Raw genomic sequence first — 26,746 nt, forward strand, 5'->3', positions numbered from 1 at the left:
AGTTAGTGTAGTAGTTAGCGAAGAGTAGTGTTAGCGCAGTTTTACACCAGTGTAGCATAGATAGAGTAGCGTAGTTTTTACACAATTTTAGCGTAGTGTAGAATTAGCGTATTTTTATTACAGGTGTAGCGTAAATAGTGTAGTGTAGAATTAGCGTATTTTTATACAGGTGTAGCGTAAATAGTGTAGTGTAGAATTAGCGTATTTTTATACAGGTGTAGCGTAAATAGTGTAGTGTAGCATTAGCGTATTTTTTACACAGGTTTAGCGTAGTTATCATAGCGTAGCATTAGCATAGTTTTAAACAGGTATAAAGTAGTTAGCGTAGCGTAGTGTTAGCACAGTTTTACTCCAGTGTAGCGTAGTTAGCGTAGCGTAGTTTTACACAGGTTTAGTGTAGTGCAGTGTTAATGTAGTTTTACACAGGCGTAGAGTAGTTAGCGTAGCGATAGTGTAGTTTTACACATGTGTAGTGTAGTTACTTTGTTTTACTTTAGCATAGTTTTACACAAGTGTAGCATAGTTTGCGTAGCGTAGTTTTACACCAGTGTAGCGTAGCATAGTTATACACAGGTTTAGTGTAGTGTAGAGTTAGCGTAGTTTTACACAGGTGTAGCATAGTTTGCGTAGCGTAGTTTTACACCAGTGTAGCGTAGCATAGTTATACACAGGTTTAGCGTAGTGTAGTGTTAGCATAGTTTTACACAGGTGTAGCGTAGCTAGCTTAGTTTTACAGGCAGATAAAGCGTGGTTTAGAGAGTGTAGCGTAGGGTGTAGCTTAGCTTAGTCCATATGTGTCAAACATACGGCCCACGGGCCTCATGCGGCCCACAATGAATATCTTTGCGGCCCGGCAAAGGTATTCATTGCTCTGGTTACCTGGAGGCGGGCAGAGATAAAATAAAAAAGTCAGAAGCGATGTGAGGTGGAAATTTGTGACCCATGCAAACGTGCGACAACTCCTCCCCTCAGGTCACATCGGTCCAGGAGCGGTTGAAGGATGGCGGAGGCGGTCCAGGAGAAGTTAGAGGCGGTCCAAGAGAGGATGGAGGTGCGCAGAGATCAACGTCACATCCTGATGGCCCATCATCAGGCTGCGCCTTGAAAGAGTTCTGACACATGCTGCGGACTGCGCCATTGCGGCTATAGACGCGCGGCACCAGATTCACAAAGTAAGAAAAGTCAATATTAATGCTAATATTGTTGTTTGATTTTTTTTTTAAACAGGGAATGGGGTCTTGTGCAGGGGGGGGGGGCATGGGGTGTTGTGCAAATGGGGCATGGGGTCTTGTGAAGGAGGGGCATGGGGTCTTGTGTGAAAGGGGGCATGGAGTGGTGTACAAAAATGGCATGGGGTCTTGTGAAGGGGGTCATGTGGTCTTGTGAAGGGGTCATGGGGTGTTGTGCATGGGGGCATGGGGTCTTGTGTAGGGTGGGCATGGGGTCTTGTGCAAAGGGGGCATGGGGTCTTGTGAAGGGGGTCATGGGGTCTTGTGCAGGGGGTCTTGTGAAGGGGTTCATGAGGTGTTGTGCAGGGGGGCATGGGGTCTTGTGCAAAGGTTGCATGGGGTCTTGTGCAGGGGGGGGGGCATGGGGTCTCGTGCAGGGGGGCATGGGTTGTTATGCAAAGGGGACATGGGGTGTTGTGCAGGGAGGGCATGGGGTCTTGTGCAGGGGGGGGGTTGGGTTATTGTACAGGGGGGTTGGGGTATTTTACAGGGGGGTTGAGGTCTTGATGCATATAGTAAAGTTTAATATTTGTTTTTTGATGCGGCCCACATAAACTTAAACCTTGTTTTTTTGGCCCATGTTAGCCTTTGAGTTTGACATGCTTGGCTTAGTCAAACAGTGAAAGGGCTACAACTTCCAGCATGCCCAGACAGCCAAGGGCAGGATGGGAGTTGTAGTTTTGCAACAGTAGCAGAGGCCATTGCGCTCTGCCACATTAACCTCCCTGGCGGTATGATTCTTTCTGGAAATTTGTACCAAAAGTGGTACAATTTTTTGCACTGAATTTCACAACTCCCCCCATCACATTCCCCCTCCCTTGTCACATCCCCCCGTCACATTCTCCCCCCTCCTTGTCACATTCTTCCCCCCTTGTCACATCCCCCCCTTATCACATTCCCCCCCTTGTCACATTCCCCCCCTTGTCACATTCCCCCCCTGTCACATTCCCCCCCCTTGTCACATTCTCCCCCTTCATGTTACATTCCCCTCCCCCTGTCAAATCCCCCCCTTGTCACATCCCCCCCTTCATGTCACATTCCCCCTCCCCTGTCACATTCCCCCCTCTTGTCACATCCCCCCCTTCATGTCACATTCCCCCCTCTTGTCACATTCCCCCCCCCCCCCCCTTCATGTCACATCCCCCCCTTTGTCACATTCATCCCCCCCCCCCCTTGTCACCTTGTCCTGCAGCAGAATACACTAGGTTTACCGGGCAGATTTCAAACCTAGTGTATTTGCTGCAGAACAAGCCCTTTCCCCTTCAGCCAATCACAGGCTTTACACCACTGCGGCCTGTGATTGGCTGAAAAGTGAAAGGTCCTGTAAGATGAATAGAGCAGGGACCAGAGCGCACGGAGGGGAACAACATCTTCAGGGACCGGGACTAGGTGAGCAAAAGGTTTTTTTATTTTACTACTTTTTCCTTTTACATTTAGCTCAGTGTTTTTCTGACAGGGTGCCTCCAGCTGTTGTGAAACTACTACTCCAAGCATGCCCGGACAGCCTTTGGCTGTTCGGGCATGCTGAGAGTTGTAGTTTTGCAACAGCTGGAGGCCCCCTGGTAGGGAAACACTGACTTTTAGTATTTTTCTTTACCTGCTCTGGCCGGCCCCCGCAACGGGAGCCAACCCGAGCAGATAATCGCATGTTTCCCGGGGGCCGCATCGCTATATCGCATTGCTTTTGTGATATATCGTGCAGCCCGGCCGGGAACTCTGTGATTCTACCCCGAGCGTGACTCGGGGTTACCGATCCTGGCAGGGAAAATTAACCCCGAGTCACGCTTAGGAATACCGCTCAGGAGGTTAACATAGCAGAGGCGACTACATCCTTGTATGTTAAAGTAGCAGAGGCAGTTGCACTCTGCTACATTAATATAACTTAATATCTTCCCCATCCCTGGGGACACAAACAGGGGATGGTGAGGATAATGATTTTAGCATATATAACGCATTGCCAATAATTATATATGTTAAAATCTACTGATTGGTTCCCTTTAATTGGAAGATATCCATAGGGTCACTTTTGGATTTAATAGGATAAAAAGATGGATTAGACGTGGTGAATGTGTTTATGATATTATCACGTTCAACAATGTTAATACTATTAGGTAGGTTCTGAAGTTGCCTTAATGTAAGTAGAGTGATCTGTTCCTGGAAAGAAGCATGAAGTGGGTGACGGCTTTCAGCCTTATAGTTCAAACATTGCTTATTAGTGGGGGGTACATCAGAGGCCAGTTCTTGTATCTCTTTATTTGGGACATCAGATATGTTTTTAATGTAACGGTTTTGATAAATATGTTAATGTCCCGAATAGTCTGGTACAAGTCAAACCTCTGCATGGGGACAAAATTAAGTCCCTTGGATAGGACTTGTACTTGTTCTTTACTCAGTATTGATGCTGACAAGTTCACCACTGACAAATCCCCCTGTGGACATGTTTCTATGTGCGTTGTGAGCAATATCTGGTGTTTTTTGTATTTTTGGCCAGCTCTCCTGCCTCTCGTTTGGTTCCTTGTCCTGCTTGTAGTGAAGTTTTGTTTTTCTTTCTCCTGGTATCCACAAAATCTGATTGGTTTTAATATGCTGTTGTGGATAATTTTGATGGTGGTGAGCCTAAGTTGCGCCTTGTGTACGGTGTCCATTTAGAACATCATCAGTTGTCAGCTGTACCTCCGTCAGGCAAAACAGCATCCCGCCTCCTCCCTCGGACCAATCGCCGTCAGTCGTTAGTGCTGGGCGGTATACCGGTTCATACCGAATACCGAAATCTTATTGCTGCACGATATGAATTTTTTCCATACCGCAATACCGGTTGGGCCCCTCCCCCCGGGAATGAATGAATTATCAACCCAGAGCTGTGCTGTCCCCATATCGGGGAACTAATCTTAAGTGACCCGCGAGCGGTGTTCTGCCCCCCCCAATTAATTATCAGCCCAGTTCTGTGCTGTCCCCATTGGGGTACTGCTCACATATCACCCGCAAGCGCTGCCCTCCTCATCCTCCTGTTTGTTGCGGGCCGCCGGCCCTGACACTCTACACTGTACGCTGTATCCCTATGCCCGGGCTGCAAAAGATAAACAAAATAAACTTTAACTCAACGGCTTCTTACATGACAGTGGGCTCAGCCTATCACCGGCCGAGGCTGAACATCGCTGGATGACGGCTCTCAAACGTTCCCGTCCCCAGGAAGAGCGTGAGGCCGAGGTAGGAAGGTGCGTCAAAGTTTATTAGGGATGCAGCGTACAGTATAGAGTGTCAGCGCCGGGAAGGACGAAGAGGGCAGCGCTTGCGGGTGACGTGAGTAGTACCCCAATGGGGACAGCGCACCGCAGGGCTGATAATTAATTTGGGGTGGGGGTGGGGGTGAGAAGCAGAACAGCACACGCGGGTCACATGATTTGGGGTGGGGGAGGGGAGGAAATACCGTTATGTATCATGGAACCGCCATAAGTTACAAAAATACCGTGATACACATATTTGGTCATACCGCCCAGCTCTATCAGTCATAGGCCGCAACTACGTCCTCCACCAGGCAAAACAGCATCCTGCCTCCTCCCTCGGACCAATGGTCTTCAGCCGCAACTACGTCCTCCGCCAGGCAAAACAGCATCCCGCCTCCTCCCTCGGACCAATCGTCTTCAGCCACAACTACGTCCTCCGTCAGGCAAAACAGCATCCCGCCTCCTCCCTCTGACCAATCGCCATCAGTTGTCAGCTTTAACTCCGTCCTCCTTCAGGCAAAACAGCGTTCCGCCTCCTCCCTAACACCAATTGCTGTCATCCTTTAGCCACAACTCCCTCATCCGAAAGTCCCTCATCCAAAACGCCGTCATGCCCCGACACTGACTACACGGCAGGAAGGTTTTTGACGGAGTTTTGGATGAGAGACTTTAGGTTGACAGAGTTTTGGATGAGAGACTTTAGGATGACAAAGGAGGGAGGAGGGAGTTGCGGCTGACGCCTGACGGAGATTGGTCCGAGGGAGGAGGCGGGACGCTGTTTTGCCTGATGGAGGTCGAAGGTACAGCTGACGATTGACAATGTCCTAAAATGGACACCGTACTTGTGGGTTGTGTCCATCCTCAATGTCTGATATATCAGTACCATAATCTGTGGAATCATTATCCGATGAACTAAAGCTCACATTCTTCTTAGGCGTGTTTGTTTTACTTTTCAGATTTTTAAAGGATAGAACGTGGAGTATTCTGCCTTGTTCTGTACTAGGTATATGCACCATATTGTTTGAGTTGTCCTTTACATCCCTGGTAAAATTTGCATGTTTTACCCGTGTTTCTCCGATAATAAGACCGGGTCTTATATTAATTTTAGTCACAAAAAACACACTAGGGCTTATTTTCAGGGTAGGGCTTATTTATGGGGGCTGCAGGAGTGTGGAGAATGGGGGGCTGTGGGTGGTTAGGGGGCTTTAGCAGTGTGGAGGATGGAATAGCTGTAGCAGTGTGGAGGATGCCACCCCCCCCCCACATCTTCCACACTGCCACAGCCCCCATCCTCCCACAGCCCCATCCTCCACACTGCTATACAGTCCTCCATCCTCCACACTCCTGCAGCCCCCATCCTCCACACTCCTGCAGGCCCCCCCATCCTCCACACTTCCTCCCCTTCCCCCGTCGTCCTCCACGGTCCTACAGTGCCCCCCACCCCTCTGCCATAATAAACCAGGACTTCCCCACCTTCATAGCGTCCGCAACTGAAGCTGCAGCTCTCGGCGGCGGGATCTCCTTCTGCTGCTTACCGGTAGCAGCCAGGGCAGGGACACATCCGTGACGTCGGGCGTGCATAAGCGCAGGCGTTTTAAAGCGACAGTGTCCCTGCCCCAGCTCATTTGACTTGCCAAGGGATCAGCCAAAGGTGGGGGCTGGGGGGCCACATCGCATTACTGGCGGCCGCGGTCCGTTAGTTGAGTACCCCTGGCCCTAGGTCTTATTTTCGGGGTAGGGCTTATTGCAGCCCACCCCGATCCAGCTAGGGCTTATTTTCAGGGTAGGGTGTATTTTGGGGGAAACAGGGTAATACGGTCATGGATTCCTCCAGTTTGTTTAAATTTTGATTTGTTTTGTCCTGTAATTCTGTAAGTGCCGGTATGTTATTGTAATGTTGTAAAGATTCCGTTATTGAAGCAATATTGATTTACTTTAATTTAATCTACTTTAACCCCTTAAGGACAGTAAAGTGCACTCTTTATCCCCTTAAGGACGCAGGGTTTTTCAGTTTTTGCACTTTCGTTTTTTCCTCCTTACCTTTTAAAAATCATAACCCTTTCAATTTTCCACCTAAAAATCCATATTATGGCTTATTTTTGGCGTCACCAATTCTACTTTGCAGTGACATTAGTCACTTTACCCAAAAATTCACGGCGAAACGGAAAAAAATAATAATTGTGCGACAAAATTTAAGAAAAAACGCCATTTTGTAACTTTTGTGGGCTTATATAGGTTTGATTTTGTAGTACTTCTAGAAAAAATCATAACTACATGCAGGAAAATGTATACGTTTAAAAATGTCATCTTCTGACCCCTATAACTTTTTAATTTTTCCACGTACAGGGCGGTATGAGGACTCATTGTTTGCGCCATGATCTGAAGTTTTTATCGGTACAAATTTTGTTTTGATCGGACTTTTTGATCACTTTTTAATGGTATAAAAAGTGACCAAAAATACGCTTTTTTGAACTTTGGAATTTTTTTGTTTTTTATAGGAAAATGGGGGTGATTCAAACTTTTATAAGGGAAGGGGTTAAATGACCTTTGTTAACTTTTTTTTTCCACTTTTTTTTTGCAGTGCTATAGCTCCCATAGGGACCTATAACACTGCACACACTGATCTCCTATGCTGATCCCTGCAAAGCCATAGCTTTGCATGGATCAGTGAGATAGAGGCTTGATTGCTCAAGCCTGTAGCTCAGGCTTGGAGCAATCAATCGACAATCGGACGCCACGGAGACAGGTAAGGAGACCTCTGCCTTAGTCCCAGCTGATCAGAACATTGCGATTTTATCGCGATGTCCCGATCAGCCCGACTGAGCTGCCGGGAAGCGTTTACTTTCGCTTTCAGACGTGGCGGTCAACTTTAATCGCCGCGTCTGAAGGGTTAACAGCGCGCGGCACAACGTTCGATGCCGCGCGCTGTTAGCCCAGGGTCCCGGCTATGATTAGCAGCCGGGACCGACACGGCGTGACCCCGTTTTAAACACCGGGACCGGGCGTAGGGCATACAGGTACGCCCTACGTCCTTAAGGAGTTAAGAAATGGCAGTCATCAGGAAAAGTGGAAGTTAAAGCAAGATCTGGAAGACCAAGAAAAATATCAGACAGAACAGCTTGCAGGATTTTGAGAAAAACTATTCAAAACCCAAGTTTGACTGCACAATCCCTCCAGAAAGATCTGGCAGACACTGGAATTCCACTATAAAGAGATACTTGTACAAATATGGTCTTCATGGAAGAGTCATCAGAAGAAAACTTCTTCTATGTCCACACCACAAAAATCAGCGTTTGAACTTTGCAAATGAACATATAGACAAGCCTGATGCATTTTGGAAACAAGTTCTGTGGACCGATGAGATTAAAATTGAACTTTTTGGCCTGAATGAGCAAAGGTACGTTTGGAGAAGAAGGGGAACAAAATTTAATTAAAAGAACCTCTGTCCAACTGTTAAGCATGAGGGTGGATCAATCATGCTTTGGGGTTGTATTGCAGCTAGTGGCACAGGGAACATGTCACGAGTAGAAGGAAAAATTGATTCAATAAAATTTCAGCAAATTTTGGATGCTAACTTGATGCCATCTGTGAAAAAGCTGAAGTTAAAGAAAGGATGGCTTCTACAAATGGATAATGATCCTAAACGCACCTCGAAATCCACGGGGGATTACATCAAGAGGCGTAAACTGAAGGTTTTGCCATGGCCTTCACAATCTCCTGACCTCAACATAACTGAAAATCTATGGATAGACTTTAAAAGAGCAATGCATGACAGACAGCCCAGAAATCTAAAAGAACTGGAAGACTTTTGTAAGGAAGAATGGGCAAAGATACCTCAAACAAGAATTGAAAGACTCTTGGCTGGCTACAAAAAGCATTTACAAGCTGGGATACTTGCCAAAGGGGGCAGTACAAGATATTAACTCTGGAGGGTGCCCAAACTTTTGCAGATGCCATTTTTTTGTTTTCTGTTATTTTGAAAGTGTAAATGATGGAAATAAAATCTACCGTAACTTTTGTTGACATATTATAAGAATGTCTAATCTGTAATTTGATGCCTTTTGGAGATTTTTCCATCTTTCCTTTTTTACCCGGGGTGCCCAAACTTTTGATCCCCACTGTATGTCTGCCGGCAAATAATTCCCCCCCCCCCTCCGATCCTCCCCGTGCCAAATCATCCTCCCCATTATATCTTCCTGTGCCACAGCATTCCCCCTTTATTATCATCTGCGCAAATTCATCACCCCTCTTTACCACATCCCCATTATATCTCCCTGTGCCATTTCTTTCCCCCTTTATACCACCTGTGCCATTTCATCCCCCTTTATCCCCCTTTCCCACTTTATTCCCCCTATGCCAAATCACACATCCTCCCCTCACTGCTTGTGCTACCTTCCCTCCTTCTCCTGTTGTTCTTACTTGGCCAGCAGGCTGAGGGGCTCTCAGTGGGTTTGATGTTCTCCTGACGTCCTCTGTGCTGTACTAACTGAGAGGCTGTGATCAGTGGCAGGCACTGATGAGTGACGCTTCTGACATCACTCGTCAGTGCCCCCAGCCACTGCTCTCAGTAAATGCAGCACAGAGAACATCAGGAGAACCTCAAACCCGCTAAGAGCCCCTGAACCTGCTGGCCATGTAAGAAGAACAACAGGGGAAGGAGGGAAGGGGAAAGTGATGTAGCACAAGGGGTAAGGGGGGATGATTTGGCACAGGGGGAATAAGGTGGCACAGGGGGATGAAGTGGGAATGAAATGGCACAGGGAGGAAGAAATGACACAGGGGGTGGTAAAGAGGTGTTGATGAATTTGCACATAAAGGGGGTATGAAATGGCACAGGGGGGATCAAGGGGAAATGATGTGGCATATCAAGGGGAAATTATGTGGAACAAGGGGTAAGGGGGGATGATTTGGCACAGGGGGAATAACGTTGCACAGGGTATAAAGGGGAAATGATAGGGAATGAAATGGCACAGAAGGGTTCAAAGGGGGAATAATGAGGTGTCATTGGAGGGATCAAGAGGGGGAATTAAACATTACTGGGAGATTCTACTGGGGGAGCAGATCCTGCCCTTGTAGTCCGTTGCTAGGGGCTATCCCCAGCATAAAAATGCATAAAATGGAAGATGCCTGCAGTGGACTACAAGTGCCACAATAGAATCCTACACCAGATAAACGGTGTGGATGTGTAACAATTAGAATAATGCAATACAGAAATTTAGGTGCACTACTGTGGTAGATGTATACAATGACATTAACTATCCAATCACATTGGCATTGACATTGGCTATCCATCAGTGTTGACGGATAGCCAATGTCATTGTATACATCTACCACAGTAGTGCACCTAAATTTCTGTATTGGGAGATTCTACTGTAATATTGCTTTTTATCATGTTTTATAGGTAATTACACCCTGGAGTGAGTACAGTACAGTATTTGGACATTCAGAAAGAATTTAGAGCCTTTTTCCCAATAGAGGACATCTCTCAATAGTGAACACTTTTTTCCCCCCATGACTGTCCGCTATTGGAAGATTCTACTGTACTGTACACCAGGTTCCGCTCATTGTGCCCATACTTATACCGTACACCAGGTTCATCTAATTGTACCCATACATATACTGTACACCAGGTTCACTTCATTGTACCCATACATATACTGTACACCAGGTTCACCTCATTGTACCCATACTTATACCGTACACCAGGTTCACCCCATTGTACCCATACATATACCGTACACCAGGTTCACCTCATTGTACCCATACTTATACCGTACACCAGGTTCACCTCATTGTACCCATACATATACTGTACACCAGGTTCACCTCATGGTACCCATTGTGACAACTTGTGCTCCGGCCACTCACTCTGGCCGTGAGCGCATTGTCTCCTTCTCTTCCCCAGCTGGTGGGGCTGGGAATCGCATTGCAGGACGCACCCGCATGCAAATCCCAGCCCCTCACTCACCTCTGTCCTCTGCTGCTTCCTCTCAGCTCCGCTCTAAGAATTAAAGGGCCAGTGTGCCCGTAATTATCCGTTGCACCTGTCACACGGTTAAAAGCTTCTGCACCTCCCACGTACCCCTGCCGGATCTTTGTTGCCCTAATGCCTGAGAGAAAGCGTTCCTGTGAGTTGCCTTGCCGTTTTCTGACCTCTTTGTTCCGTGACCTGACCTTGCTCCTTTGCCGCCTGCCTACTGACCTTCTGCTACGTTCCTGACTATGCTCCTGTGCCACCTGCCCTGACCTTCTGCTATCCTGACCACGAGTTGCCGTATCCTACCTGTGCCTCGAACCTCCTCAGCCGCCTGTGTGGTCGAGTCGTGCCATGGGTAGTGACCAGGGTGCCGCCTGCCACTGCAAGTCCATCCCGCTTTTTGGCGGGCTCTGGTGAAAACCAGCAGCACTTCAGACCCCGCTCCCTGGTATGGCCCACGTCATCTGCCACGCAGGTCCAGCGGATCCACTACCGCAAGTGTTCCTGTCTATTGAACCGTGAGTGTTACACCCATACATATAATATACACCAGGCTCACCTCATTGTACCCATACATAGAATATACACCAGGTTCACCTCATTGTACCCATACATATACTGTACACCAGGTCCAGCTCATTGTACCCATACTTATACTGTACACCAGGTTCACCTCATTGTACCCATACATATACTATACACCAGGTCTAGCTCATTGCACCCATAGCACTGGTTTATATAATTTTAGGGTCAAACTAAATGGAGACTGAACAAAAAAACCAAAGAGTTTTTTTCTTCTTTTTTTTACATATGTGACAACAAAGATAACTGACATTGCTATACTATTTCAGATTGTCTCAGTTACAGCGCCATCTAGTGGCACTGAACATACATAACAGACAATACATACCAGGCTATATGAGGGGAACTGGGCTGTATGAGAGGATTAGGCTTTATGAGGGGGGGACAGCTATCTGAGGGAAATGGAATATGTGAGCTGGGACAGCTATAAGGATGGGGGGCGGGGGCGGCTATATGAGGGGATTTGGCTATATGAGAGGATTGGGTAATATGAGGGAGGACAGCTATTTGAGGGAAATGGGCTATATGAGGGGGAACAACTATATGAAGGGATTGTGATACATGAGAGGGGGCAGCTATATTGGGAGATTGTGATATAAATGGGAGGATGGCTATATAAAAGGAAATGGGCTATATGAGGGGGATTGTGCTATATGAGGGGGGACAGCTATATGAAGGGAATTGACAATGTGAGGGGGGACAGCTATATGAAATTCCTACAGCCATTCCCCTCATATAGCCCTATTCCTCTCATAGACATTCCCCTCATATAGCCTAATCCCCTCCATGTAATGTTAATTGTATGGATATAAAATGGGGAGAAATAAACTTATTTCCTCCTTACCATTTCATGTACATGGTCTGGCCTGCACACTCTCTGGAGGTTACTCATACATGGCTGCACTATAGAGCGCTGGAAGGAAGTGAGGAAGGCTAAGCACTGCTGGGAGGAGCGACATTTCTAAAGTAGTACGTCTGCGCCAGTCACATGGGATGCCAGAGTTGTGCATATAGCCATTTAAGCCATCCCGATCCTCCACCGCTGCTGCTCAGAGCCAGAGCAGCAGGAGCCTCCGCCACTGCGACGGGTGAAGCCACAAGAGCAGGTCATTTCCAGATTTCACCGGGTGGTAAAATCAAAATACGGTAATCTGCAAAAATTGCGATTCAATTACGATATATTGTGCAGGCAAACTTAAGACAACTACTTAATACTGGCTTGAAATATGTATTTTAAATTGTTGCTGTTTATCAGTGAACGATAACGTCACCGCTCCTCCGACCCAGTGCCGCTGTTTTTCAAAATGTCACCTGTTGCCAAGATGCCTATATATTGTGACAGTGTTATTATATGTATACCAAAGAAAAAAAGAGCTTAACCACTATTTCACTCTCAGCTGCTAAGGGATACATGTTCCTGGGCCAGAGCAGCAGCCTCTTCCTATTTACATGGGCCCATATACTTGCACTATGTATATAGTATGTGCTGTGTAGAGTATAAATAAAAATGGCCGCAGCACTCGCCCTAGCAAGTTGGCCCCTTTAAAGAGACAGGTGAGGAGGGTGCTGAAAGTGAACACTCACAATCTCATATTGATCACCTGTCCTAAGAACAGTATATCAATACCAAGATCTCAGAAAACTTCCTATGGGCAGGGTTACACAAGGTGTATCTGCAGTGTATTTCATGCTGTGAATGTGCCAACACCAATCGCAGAGGGACTACAGAGCGAGATACCGGCTGCGGCCAGGTAGCTCTGTGTGTCAGCTTTAAGTGGTGGATTTAATCCGCCGCTATGAGGGGACACACAGAGCTACCCAGCTGCAGATGGTATCTCGCTCGGCAGTCCCTCTGTGATTGGCATTGGTGCGTCCGCAACGTGAAATACGAAACGGATGCACCATGTGTGAAGCTGCCCTTAACCCCTTAAGGACCCGGGGTTTTTCTGTTTTTTTGGGAAAAAAAATCATTGTGAGTCAAAATTGAAAAAAAAAAAAAACAAACACCATATTGTAACTTTTGGGGGCTTAGGTTTCTACACAGTACATTTTTCGGTAAAAATGACACCTCTTTATTCTGTAGGTCCATACGATTAAAATGATACCCTACTTATATAGGTTTGATTTTTTCGTACTTCTGGAAAAAATCATAACTACATGCAGGAAAATGTATACGTTTAAAATTGTCCTCTTCTGACCCCTATAACTTTTTAGGGCCTCGCGTTATAGAACGGGAGCGGACTCATGACGTACCGGTACGTCATGGGTCCTTAAGCGGTTAAGGACGAAGCCCATTTTGACTTTAAAGGGGTATGCCGCCCCTAGACATCTTATCCCCTACCCATAGGATAGGGGATAAGATGTCTGATCGTGGGGGTCCTGCCGCTGGGGACCCCCACGGTCTCTCCTGCAGCACCCCCGTTCACCAGCTGCATGCCCCCTTCTATAGGCTTGCATTGAGGCCCCTGTATCTCCTGTCATCAGTCATGGAGCATTCTCCGCTCCATGCAGCTGGTGAACGGGGGTGCTACAGGAGAGATCGCGGGGGTCCCCAGCAACGGAACCCCCACGATCAGAAATCTTATCCCCTCTCCTTTGGAGAGGGGATAAGATGTCTAGTAGGGATGTAAGAAAAAATCGATTTGCGCGATTATCGCGATTTTTCACTTGGCGATACTGAATCGATTCAAAATATTTTTGAATCGATCCTTTTAGGGATGTGGAATTTGCATCTCCTGACGCCCGGAACAGCATGTCCCGGGTATCAGGAGATACAAGTTCCACATTTATGGAGCCGGGCAGGCCAGATCTGATGCGGCGGCTCTCTGGGTGTACAGAGCGGGCTCCGACTCGTGCCCGCTCCGTACTCTGTGACCCCCGGCTGATTTCAGTAGCCGGGGGCCGCTGATGCATCACCACCGCTAATATCTAGCATGAGGTGCTCTGCATTGTGTATGGAGCGGGCTCCGGACTCGTGCCCGCTCCATACTCTGCAGCCCCTGGCTGTTCTCAGTAGCCGGGAGCCGCTGCTAATAGCCAGCATTAACCCTTTAGATCGCCGCTGTCAAAGCTGACAGCGGTGTCTAAAGGGATCTGTGAATGCTTCTTGGTGGGCTAGTGGTGTGGATTGCCCCCCCGCAGCGCGATCGTGGGCGGGCCATCCACTGTGGAGGTAGCCGGAGGGCTTACCTCTGCTTCCCTGCTCTCCGTGGCTCTGTTATTGATAGAGTATGGCTGGACCAATGGATCAATGGATTGCAGATCAATGGAGTTCAATAGAACTCTATTCATCTGTCTGAGGAATCTAATGATTCTTAAAAGTCTAATAAAGTGTATAAAAAAAAGTTTTAATAAATGGCATCATAAAGTTGACATGTTTTTACTTTTGGAAGACATCAGAGGGCTTCAAAGTATAGCAGCAATTTTCCAATTTTTCACAAAATTTTCAAAATCATAATTTTTCAGGGACCAGTTCAGTTTTGAAGTGGATTTGAGGGGCTTTCATGTTAGAAATACCCTACAAATGACCCCATTATAAAAACTGCACCCCTCAAAGTATTCAAAATGACATTCAGTAAGTGTGTTAACCCTTTAGATGTTTCACAGGAATAGCAGCAAAGTGAAAGAGAAAATTCAAAATCTTCATTTTTTACACTCGCATGTTCTTGTAGACCCAGTTTTTTAATGTTTACAAGGGGTAAAAGGAGAAAAATCTTCCTAAAATTTGTAACCCAATTTCTCTGGAGTAAGGAAATACCTCATATGTGTATGTCAAGTGTTCGGCGGGCGCAGTAGAGGGCTCAGAAGGGAAGGAGCGACAATGGGATCTTGGAGAGTGAGTTTTTCTGAAATGGTTTTTGGGGGGCATGTCACATTTAGGAAGCCCCTATGGTGCCAGAACAGCAAGAAAACCCCCACATGACATACTATTTTGGAAACTACACCCCTCAGGGAACGTAACAAGGGGTACAGTGAGCCTTAATACCCCACAGTTGTTTGACGACTTTTCGTTAAAGTTGGATGTGGAAATACATTTTTTTTTTCACTAAAATGCTGGTTTTCCCCAAAATTTTACATTTCTACAAGGGGTAATCGAAGAAAATGCCCCCCAAAATTTATAACCCAATTTCTTCTGAGTAGGAAAATACCCCATGTGTGGATGTCAAGTGCTCTGCTGATGAACTACAATGCTCAGAAGAGAAGGAGCGCCATTGAGATTATGGAGAGAGAATTTGGTTGGAATAGAAGTCGGGGGCCTTGTGCATTTACAAAGCCCCTTGTGGTGCTAGAACAGTGGACCCCCCCACATGTGACCCCATTTTGGAAACTACACCCCTCACAGAATTTAATAAGGGGTGCAGTGAGTATTTACACCCCACTGGCATTTGACAGATCGTTGGAACAGTGGGCTGTGCAAATGAAAAATTACATTTTTCATTTTCACAGACCACTGTTCCAAAAATCTGTCGGACACCTGTGGGGGGGGGGGGGTAAATGCTCACTGCACCCCTTATTACATTCCATGAGGGGTGTAGTTTTCAAAATGGGGTCACATGTGGGTATTTATTTTTTTGCGTTTATGTCAGAACCGCTGTAAAATCAGACACCCCTGTGCAAATCACCAATTTAGGCCTCAAATGTACATAGTGCACTCTCACTCCTGAGCCTTGTTGTGCGCCAGCAGAGCATTTTACGCCCACATATGGGGTATTTCCGTGCTCAGGAGAAATTGCGTTACAAATTTTGGGGGTCTTTTTTTCCTTTTACCTCTTGTGAAAATAAAAAGTATGGGCCAACACCAGCATGTTAGTGTAAAAATATATATTTTTTTTACACTAACCGGCTGATGTAGACCCCATACTTTTCCTTTTCATAAGGGGTAAAAGGAGAAAAAGCCCCCCAAAATTTGTAGTGCGATTTCTCCCGAGTATGGAGATAACCCAAATGTGACCCTAAACTGTTTCCTTGAAATACGACAGTGCTCCGAAGTGAGAGAGCGCCATGCGCATTTGAGGACTATATTAGGGATTGCATAGGGGTGGACAGAGGGGTATTCTACGCCTTTGATTTTCAAACAGGGTGCCTCCAGCTGTTGCAAAACTCCCAGCATGCCTGGACAGTCAGTGGCTGTCCAGAAATGCTGGGAGTTGTTGTTTCGCAACAGCTGGAGGCTCCGTTTTGGAAACACTGCGGTACAATGGTTTTTATTTTTATTGGGGGGGGGCAGTGTAAGGGGGTGTAAATGTAGTGTTTTACCCTTTATTTTGTGTTAGTGTAGTGTAGTGTTTTTAGGGTACATTCACACTGGCGCAGGTTTACAGTGAGTTTACCGCTAGGAGTTTGCGCTGCGGCAGAAAATTTGCTGCAGCCCAAACTTGAAGCAGGAAACTTACTGTAAACCTACCTGTGTGACTGTACCCTGTACAGTCACATGGGGGAGGGGGGGGGGCAAACCTCCAGCTGTTGCACCAACCAGGGTGCCTCCAGCTGTTGCAAAACTACAACACCCAGCATCTACTGATCACCGAAGTGCATGCTGGGATTTGCACTTTTGCAACATCTGCATGTCCACAGTTCAGAGACCACTGCAGCGTGATCTCCAAACTGTGCCCCTCCAGATGTTGCAAAACTACAAATCACAGCATGCCCAGACAGCAAACTGCTGTGTGGGCATGCTGGGAGTTGTAGTTTTGCAAGATCTGGAGGACTACAGTTTATAGATCACTGCAAAGTCATCTCCAAACTGCAGCCCTCTAAATCTTGCAAAACTACAAATCCCAGCATGCCCAAACGGCTGTCTGTGCATGCTGGGAGTTGTAGTTTTGCAACATCTGGGGGGGGCTACAGTTTAGAGAGCACTGTATGTGGTCTCCAAAGTTTAGCCCCCCCAGATGTTACTAGGCAACTACTCATCGGCTTCCGTAGTCTTCATCAGGGTGCCACGAGGGAGCCATACGCCATCGCTGCCCGACGACGCCGATCGGGTAAGGGACCTCCACCGCTGCCGCCGCCGGTCACGCTACAGTTCCCCCATTCTGCCCGGAGTACCGTCGGTGGGCAGGACGGGGGAACCGAACTTTAACCCCCCCGCCCCCGATCTTCTATTGGTCGTCGCGTCTTGACGACCAATAGCAGAGATAGGAGGGGTGGCACCCCTGCCACCTAACTCCTATCCCTTCAGGGTGACTGGGGGTGTCTTGGACACCCCCGATCCCCCTGATTTTCCGGGTCACCGGACACCGGTATGACCTGGACCCGCCGAAAATCATCGGTCTGAATTGACCGCCGGCATGGGGGTGGGGGGTGTCTCAGGACCCCCCTGGGCATATGCAGGGGATGCCTGCTGATAGATATCAGCAGTCATCCTGGTCCGGTCCCCAACTGGCTAGCGGCGGGGACCGGAATTCATATACCCCACGTCCTTAAGGACTCGGTATGCATACGCCCTACGTCCTTAAGAGGTTAAGGACTAGAGCATTTTTTTCAAATCTGACCTCTGTCACTTTATGTATCAATAACTCTGGGATGTTTTTACTTATGAATTTGATTCCGAGACTGTTTTTTCGTGACATATTCAACTTTAGGTTAGTGGTAAATTTTCGTCAATACGTGCATGATTTCTTGATGAAAAATTCCAAGAAATTAGATAATTTTGCATTTTGTAACTTTGAAACCCTTTGCTTGTAAGGAAAATAGACATTCCAAATAAATTATATATTGATTCACTTATACAATATGAATTATTTACTGAACACCAGGGCCGCAGCCCGAGGTAAAAACACCCCTAATCGATCACCCCTTAAAATATAACTTATATTAAAGTGCTCAAATTAAAATAGTAAACCCAGAGTTGTGGTTAACCCCTTAAGGACCCGGGGTTTTTCCATTTTTGCATTTTCGTTTTTTCCTCCTTACCTTTAAAAAATCATAACTCTTTCAATTTTGCACCTAAAAATCCATATGATGTCTTATTTTTTTGCGCCACCAATTCTACTTTGTAATGACGGCAGTCATTTTACCCAAAGATCTACGGCGAAACGGAAAAAAAATTCATTGTGAGACAAAATTGAAAAAAATACGCCATTTTGTAAATTTTGGGGGCTTCCGTTTCTACACAGTAAATTTTTCGGAAAAAATGACACCTTCTCTTTATTCTGTGGGTACCATATTTGCATTGATAGGACTTATTGATCGCTTTTTATAAATTTTTTCATGATATAAAAAGTGACCAAAAATGCACTATTTTGGACATTGGATTTTTTTCGGTGTACGCCATTGACCATGTGGTTAAATTAACGATATACTTTTATAATTCGGACATTTCCGCATGCGGCAATACCACATATGTTTATTTTTATTTACACTGTTTTTTTTTTTTTAAAGGGGAAAACGGGGATGATTCAAACTTTTATTAGGGGAGGTGTTAAATGATCTTTTTTTCCACTTTTTTTTTTTTTGCAGTGTTATAGCTCCCATAGGGACCTATAGCACTGCACACACTGATCTTTTACATTGATCACGCTGTGGCCCCGCTTTATAGAATAGGAGCGGACTCAGGACGTATAGGTATGCCCTGGGTCCTTAACAGGTTAAAACTGACACCAGATGGGCTGTTATCTAATGTATATGTGGGAATGATCATCCCATGTACATAATGCGGCACTGCATTTTAGTGAAAAAAAAAATAAACATTTTAAATATAAAATGTCCAATTTTAACAAAAAATTGTCAAACACCTGTGGGATGTTAAAGGAGTAGTCCAGTGGTGACTCAGTGGTGAGCAACTTATCCCCTATCCTAAGGATAGGGGATAAGTTGCAGATCGCGGGGGGTCCGACCACTGGGGCCCCCTGCGATCTCCTGTACGGAGCCCCGACAGCCCGCGGTAAGGGGGCGTGTCAACCTCCGCACGAGGTGGCGTCCGACACGCCCCCCTCAATACAACTCTATGGCAGAGCCGAAGCGCTTCCCTCGGCAATCTCCGGCTCTGCCATAGAGATGTATTGAGGGGGCGTGTCGGCCGCCGCTTCGTGCGGGGGTCGACACCCGCTATCTGGGCGGAGAGCCGGGGCCCCGTACAGAGAGATCGCAGGGGGCGGATCGCAGGGGGGGGATAAGTTTGAGATCGCGGGTGTATTTTTTTTTTTTGCGTTAATGTCAGAACTGCTGTAACTATCAGCCACCCTTGTGCAAATCACCAATTTAGGCCTGAAACGCACATGGTGCGCTCTCACTCCTGAGGCTTGTTATGCGCCCACAGATCGCTTTACGTCCACATATGGGGTATTTCCATACTGGGGTATTTCCATACTGTCAAAGTATGCTGAGAGTTAAGCAACAGCTGGAGGCAGCCTGTTTGGGAAACACTGCCGTCTGGTATTTTTGCATCCAGGTCTTCCCCTATGCAAATCCCTAATTTGGGCCCCAAATGTGCATGGCGCTCTCTCACTTCAGAGCCCTGTCGTATTTCAAGGCAACAGTTTAGTGCCACATATGGGGTATGTCCGTACTCGGGCGAAATTGTGTTACAAATTTTGGGGGTCTTTTTCTCCTTTTACCTCTTGTAAAGATGAAAAGTAAGGGGCAACACCAGCATGTAATTGTAAAAAATAAAAACATTTTTATATTAACATGCTGGTGTAGACCCCAACTTTTCCTTTTCAAAAGGGGCAAAAGCCCAAAATTTGTAACGCAATTTCTCCCGAGTACGGACATACCCCATATGTGGCACTAAACTGTTGCCTTGAAATACGACAGGGCTCTGAAGTGAGAGAGCGCCATGCACATTTGGGGCCCAAATTAGGGATTTGCATAGGGGAAGACCTGGATGCAAAAATACCAGACGGCAGTGTTTCCCAAACAGGCTGCCTCCAGCTGTTGCTAAACTCTCAGCATACTTTGACAGTCAATGGCTGTCTGACAATTCTGGGAGTTGTTGTTTTTCAACAGCTGGAGGTTCAGTTTAGGAAACAGTGCCATACGAGACATGAAAATTTGTTGCAGCTCAAACTTGCAGCGGAAAGCTTACTGGAAACCCCTGCCCATGTCAATGTTCCCTGGAAGGGAGGGGGGGGGGGCTGCAAAACTACAACTCTCAGCATGCAGACAGACTGGGAGTTGAATTGACTGGGAGTTGAAGCATGCAACAGCTGGAGGCACACTGGTTGGGAAACACAGAGTTAGGTAACAGATTGTTTCCGCAACAGTGTGCCTCCACCTTTTGCAAAACTACAACTTCCAGTATGCACGGTCTGTTAGTGCATGCTGGAGGCATACTTCAGCCTCCAGCTGTTGTATAACTACAACTCACAGCAAGCACAGACAGCCAAAGAGCATGTTAGAAGTTGTAGTTGTGCCTCCAGCTGTTGCATAATTACAACTTCCAGCATGCCCTTTGGCTGTGCCTGCTGAGAGTTGTACTAATACAACAGCAGGAGGCACACAGGCCTCACCTTTCGCTATATCCTTCCGCTGCTGCCACCGCCCCCTCCTCAAGGGACTTCTGCCTGCCCCGATTGCAACCCTGATCACCGCCCAGCTGGCTAGTGATTGGTCGGTCGTCCCGACAGACCAATCACGCGATTGTGAGGTGGCACCCATGCCACCTCACACCTGCCGGGCAAGGGTGATTGGTGCTGTCTCAAACAGTACATATCACCATTTTTTTCCAGGACACCAGAGACCCGATTGACCCGGAGTCTGAATTAGCACAGGACCCCACCAGGCATTGACACGAGATGCCTGCTGAATGATTTCAGCAGGCATCGCTCCCAGTTACCGGCGGTGACCGTAAACACAGAGGGCGTACAGGTACGTCCTCGACCCTGGTGGAGATAAAGTGCATCTATCACCTCCGTATGGGAGGTATTTATATTTAAATTGCCCTCGTATTCTATAGAACAAAGATACAGGTCTCTATTGCTCTCTATGGGATGTACTGGGAAGAAGGTAAAGGGGAGGGATAGCAAAAGTGTGGTATGAAAGAAAAGAGAGATACTAATTGCGCAGATCCTACATTGCATTGAATGTGATAAAAAAGGGGAAAAAGGCCATCGATCAGTTTAAAAAACCGATCTTCAATCAAGAAAGTGTAAAAGAATTTAAATTCAGAAAAGAGCTGGAAAAGGAAGTTGAACAGTTCCTTGAACATGAAATCTGCATACTTGGTGAGAAAACCTTTATTATTAGGATTTCTATGAAAATTTTGAAAAAAAAAATCAAAAGAAGATGAATGTTGAACCCTAATATCAGTATGTACCGTATATACTCGAGTATAAGCCGACCCGAGTATAAGCCGAGACCCCTAATTTCAACCCAAAATCCCAGGAAAAGTTATTGACTCGAGTATAAGCCTAGGGTGGGAAATACCTCATCCCCCCCTGTCATCATCCAGACCCGTCATTAACATCCTCATCATCCCCTTGTCATCATCCCACACATCCCCCCTTCATCATCCCCTTGTCATCATCCCACACATCCCCTTATCATCCCACACATCCCCCCTTCATCATCCCCTTGTCATCATCCCACACATCCCCTTATCATCCCACACATCCCCCCTTCATCATCCCCTTGTCATCATCCCACACATCCCCCCTTTATCATCCCCTTGTCATCATCCCACACATCCCCTTATCCCACACATCCCCCCTTCATCATCCCCTTGTCATCATCCCACACATCCCCCCTTCATCATCCCCTTGTCATCATCCCACACATCCCCTTATCATCCCACACATCCCCCCTTCATCATCCCCTTGTAATCATCCCACACACCCCCCTTCATCATCCCCACCCCCCTTCATCATCCTCTTCTCATCATTCGCCCTCAGTGGTCTTCAACCTGCGGACCTCCAGAGGTTTCAAAACTACAACTCCCAGCAAGCCCGGGCAGCCATCGGCTGTCCGGGCTTGCTGGGAGTTGTAGTTTTGAAACCTCCGGAGGTCCGCAGGTTGAAGACCACTGCGGCCTTCAACATGCGGACCTCCAGAGGATTCAAAACTACAACTCCCAGCAAGCCCGGGCAGCCATCGGCTGTCCGGGCTTGCTGGGAGTTGTAGTTTTGAAACCTCCGGAGGTCCGCAGGTTGAAGACCACTGCGGCCTTCAACATCATCCAGCCCCCTCTCACCCCCTTTAGTTCTGAGTACTCACCTCCGCTCGGCGCTGGTCCGGTCCTGCAGGGCTGTCCGGTAAGGAGGTGGTCCGGTGAGGAGGTGGTCCGGGCTGCTATCTTCACCGGGGGCGCCTCTTCTCCGCGCTTCCGGCCCGGAATAGAGCCGTTGCCTTGACAACGACGTATCTGCGTCGTTGTCAAGGCAACGTGACTATTCTGAGGCCGGGCCCGAAGCGCTTAGAAGAGGCCTCCCCGGTGAAGATAGCAGCCCGGACCACCTCCTCACCGGACCACCTCCTTACCGGACAGCCCTGCAGGACCGGACCAGCGCCGAGCGGAGGTGAGTACTCAGAACTAAAGGGGGTGAGAGGGGGCTGGATGATGTTGAAGGCCGCAGTGGTCTTCAACCTGCGGACCTCCGGAGGTTTCAAAACTACAACTCCCAGCAAGCCCGGACAGCCGATGGCTGCCCTGGCTTGCTGGGAGTTGTAGTTTTGAAACCTCTGGAAGTCCGCAGGTTGAAGACCACTGCGGGTGGGGGAGTTCACTCGAGTATAAGCCGAGGGGGGTGTTTTCAGCACGAAAAATCGTGCTGAAAAACTCGGCTTATACTCGAGTATATACGGTATCTATTTTTTCTTTCCAGATGAACATGCTACATGTTAGCAAAATTTAGTATGTTAACAGCATTACGTACATGGATTTGAAAGGTAAAATACAAAATTTTCATGCTAGATAAAGAGAAATGTAATGACATTTGTTTTGAATCAGAGACTAATATGTGTTATTCTTATTTGTCTTCATTTATTCTAGATGAAAAGGTGTTACAGGCAGCGAAAAATAAACTTAAAGAGTTAAAGAAAAATATTACGCACTTACTTAAGTAAGTGTCTAATTTTTGCGCAATGGGTCAAAAAGTCTACCTTGTTGTCCCTAGTAACCACTCACAGCTTAGCATTGGAATGTTGACAGCTGAACAAAGAATGATTGCTATGGAAACAAGGCCAGTGTCCCAGACGGGTAGTTTAGATAAATGAGCGATATTAAAATAACACAATGATCCTGATTTACTATTGTTGTAGGTTTTTTTTTTTTTTTTTTAACCCTTTTTTTTCTTTTGATGGATTTTTCTAACCACTTTTGGCCAGAAAAAACAAACAAAAAACGCCATAAATAAAAGGCCCCCTAATTTTTCACTTTCAGGATGCATTTGGACTTCTTTAATTTTAAAACAGCTTGTTTATTCCCTGATGTGTATGTCCATTTATAGCCATGATATATGCTGTTTTTCATGTATTTTGAGACACATTAAGTTGTAAACATCCCAAAATATGGCCCAAATTTCAGCCATGCTATGGCCATTTTTTTTTTTTTTTTTGAGGCCTCAAAATAGGAAGAGTGAACATAGCCATAGTGTTAGGTTATAAGTGAAATCGGCCTTGGATACAAGATATATTATAGCGACTTGTGTTATTGTACTCTGGCTGCCGCTCTGTTTCTTAGGCTAAGAAATTATTTTATGCTTCTCATATGTTCATACATTATTCCTTGATGGTATATATCATTCAAATAATTTCTGGTATATTTAGTTCTTACATCTGTGCCAGCAATGGCAGATACATCAGGAGGGGCAGAAAAACATCTGGCTACTGCAACTCCTCTAGACCATGGTATCAGCACAGCGGTACCAATACGTGAGCCACAATGCCCGTTACCACAATGCCTGCCACCGCACAGCCTGCCACCGCACAGCCTACCACCGGAAAGCCAACCACCGGAAAGCCTGCCACCGCATTGCCACACCTGCACTGCCACTAGTCAGGGAAGCAATAAAAATCTTCGCCCTCCTACATTTATTTGTGGCTCAAGCTGTTGACTATTTGGCATCTCACATCACAGAGCTTCTTCTAATAATTATGGCTGGAGCTGCCAGCATCCCGTTTTTCGCTGGCATATGTTATGTAAAACAAATTAAATAATCTTAGAATTGTGTAACAAAGCAATTAAATACAAAATAACTGATTTACATTTTTTTTTCAACATCTTCATATATTTAAGGAGGAAAAATAAAAAAAATTTGCAGCTAGAAATGTCTCATTGCCAAGGTGTCAAACAAGACACATCTCATGAAGGGTAAAGGCAAAGAGCCGTCTCAGGACATTCACAACCTAATTGTAACAAAACATAACAATGGCGATGGTTACAGGCACATTTCTAAGCTTCTGAATGATCCAGTGAGGCCACAGGGGCCAAAGAGGCTTTCTTGGGGGTGTAGCCTAATATAAATAAACTCTACCTGCTGTCCAGGACAGATAGCAAAAAGATTCGCGAAAAGGTATACCGAACACCAGAGGAGTGTTGTCTGGTGTAAACAGCTGGAACAGCTGCGTCATCAGGAGTGACCGCGTGGCTGATTTCCTTTTTCTCTCATGTCTGGTTTTGATACTAATTTTACCTTATCAATTGTTAACACTACTGTTGCTGGTGGAAGATTTCATAATTTTCTGTTTCTGCCACTTGCTTGGGCATTGCTCATGGTCCTGTTGATCTTCTATTATTTCTGTCGCCGTAATCCTAAAACTGTTCCTCCGGTGTTTTGTAGATCACAGAGAAATTCACGGATTGTTAAAGATGGGGAATAGGTTGTGTAGGGATCTGCTTACATTTGTCTGTGTTGCTGCTGCATTCCACCTGCTCCTCTATGAGAGCAGGAGCTCGGACTTAGTCCCTGTACCCCTTGTATGAACCACACTGTGATAGAAACAGTGGCCAAGGGCCTACGGGTTGTCCCCAGACAATTTAGACGAATTGAAAAGTGTATTTGTAAAATCAAAAAGGGGATAACAATACAGTTATAAGCTAAAAGGCAAAGAAAAATGTTTAAGAGACTGAGAAACAGTATGTTACAGAAGGTGCAGAGGAAGGTAGGATTAGACGAGGTGCGAGTGTTTATGTACTGTAAGTGATACTATGGTACAAGAATGTAGATCAGGAATGGTTAAGAAGCATGTAGAATTGACCAAAAAGTTTGTTTAAACTGTAAAAAGTGTTAATGCTTTGTTCAAGAATATACTGAAGGAGTCAGGGGGGACCACATGGGTCCCCTGGACCAATGAATAGCGTAATAATAATAGTGAATACTTTCTTTTTTTAAACTGTTTGTATAAATAAAAAGTGTTATAATGAATCGTTTCAAACTAGCAAAAAGATAAGGAAAATCCATGTGGAATTAATTGAATTTTATGTGAATATATTTGCATAATTTTATTCTTTTATACTTTTGTGTATGTATGAAGAGCCCTTTGTGTGTGTTCTATCTGTTATTATGTTATCTCTTGTATATGATTCTTTGTGTTTGTAGTCTTTGTGTTATCGGTTGTTACAAAAGAAGAGAATGCTTGCAGATGATGTTGTGAAATCTGTAATACAGTCCACCTCATCTCCCATCTGCCTGGAGTCTGTGTACATGTGTGAATGTATGATGTTGTGAAACCTGTAATGATATCTACTGTATATACAGCACTTTCTATATCTAACATGCTAAATTTTTAAGTTTAGCATTGTATTTCCATAGTGATGGAAGACAAAGTCAAACATTTTCTCCTATCTCTTATGTGAAATATGATATACGTTTAAACTTTGTTGTATAAAAAGATAGAATCTCGGCTCCTGTTATACAATGTTTGTTGTGGCCTCTACTATATTTTATGTCCCAAAATGTTGTCCAGGGACTAGCCAACGCCCTAGCATTCCGAAAAGTGGGCTTGTCCTAAAGGTAGCTGTAATATAATTATTGTGTTGTCCTTCACAAACGTTGCCAGAAATGGGGAAGGGCTTACATTTTATATCAACAAAGAACTGTGTAACATAGCAGAAGTATTTGTGAATAGTTTAGTAAATTATGTGGTTTAGTAAGTGACAAAAGAGATAATTTCATGGGATAAAAAGTAATCAATATTTGCAGTAATACATTTAGTACATGAAAAAAATTGCCGGATTAATGGAAATTGTGGAGTATGCAAACCTGTTTATATTATTTTCAAGGATATGTAACGAGGGGGAGGAGGAGGGGAGAATAGCAGCCCGCATACCCAGCTGCAGCACTGAACTACTGTTCATATGGGAACAATCAAGAGAGATACACTCTTAGAGTTAGGGGGTGTTTTAAATCCAGATTTCCTTAATCTCAGGGCTGGAATTTTAATTATTGTATTCACCCTTGCCCCTTCTCTCTTTTTCTGTTTTTCTCATAGATCTTTGTTAGAGCACAAGTTTTTTTTTTTTTTTTACTTTGTGTGTTCTTGTGTTTTTATTTTTTTTATTTTTTTTTTTTGTATAGCTTATCTGGATCACAGATACTGTTAAGTCATCGTTCCCTTTTGCATAATTTTGCCTTAAAAAATTACAAGGCTCCGTAGAACATACTGTACTGTTTTTGACAGTTTAAAAGTGCTGTTTTTAAAACATTGTTGTCCTATTGTGTTAAATTTCTGTCCTTGAGATTTCCAGTACTGTAGCTTATTTTGTTATGTAGATTCCATTCACTGAAATGTAGCAGCATTGGTGCTTTCAGGAATTCCAAAATCAGCACACCACAGTCCCCCTCCCTGCCTACACC

The 26,746-nt window shown here is 45.7% G+C and overlaps 1 long non-coding RNA gene across 1 annotated transcript; it reads left to right on the forward strand.

Annotated features, from left to right (window-relative positions):
• Positions 1 to 22,775: 22,775 nt before the first annotated feature.
• LOC130267373 (uncharacterized) lies at positions 22,776 to 25,872 on the forward strand. The gene is made up of 3 exons (XR_008843158.1): positions 22,776 to 22,838; positions 22,942 to 23,011; positions 23,718 to 25,872. It is a non-coding gene; the product is annotated as an uncharacterized LOC130267373 (long non-coding RNA).
• Positions 25,873 to 26,746: the final 874 nt, after the last annotated feature.

The sequence above is a fragment of the Hyla sarda genome, chromosome 4 (genome assembly GCF_029499605.1).
Source record: "Hyla sarda isolate aHylSar1 chromosome 4, aHylSar1.hap1, whole genome shotgun sequence".
In the NCBI taxonomy this organism is placed as follows: domain Eukaryota; kingdom Metazoa; phylum Chordata; class Amphibia; order Anura; family Hylidae; genus Hyla; species Hyla sarda.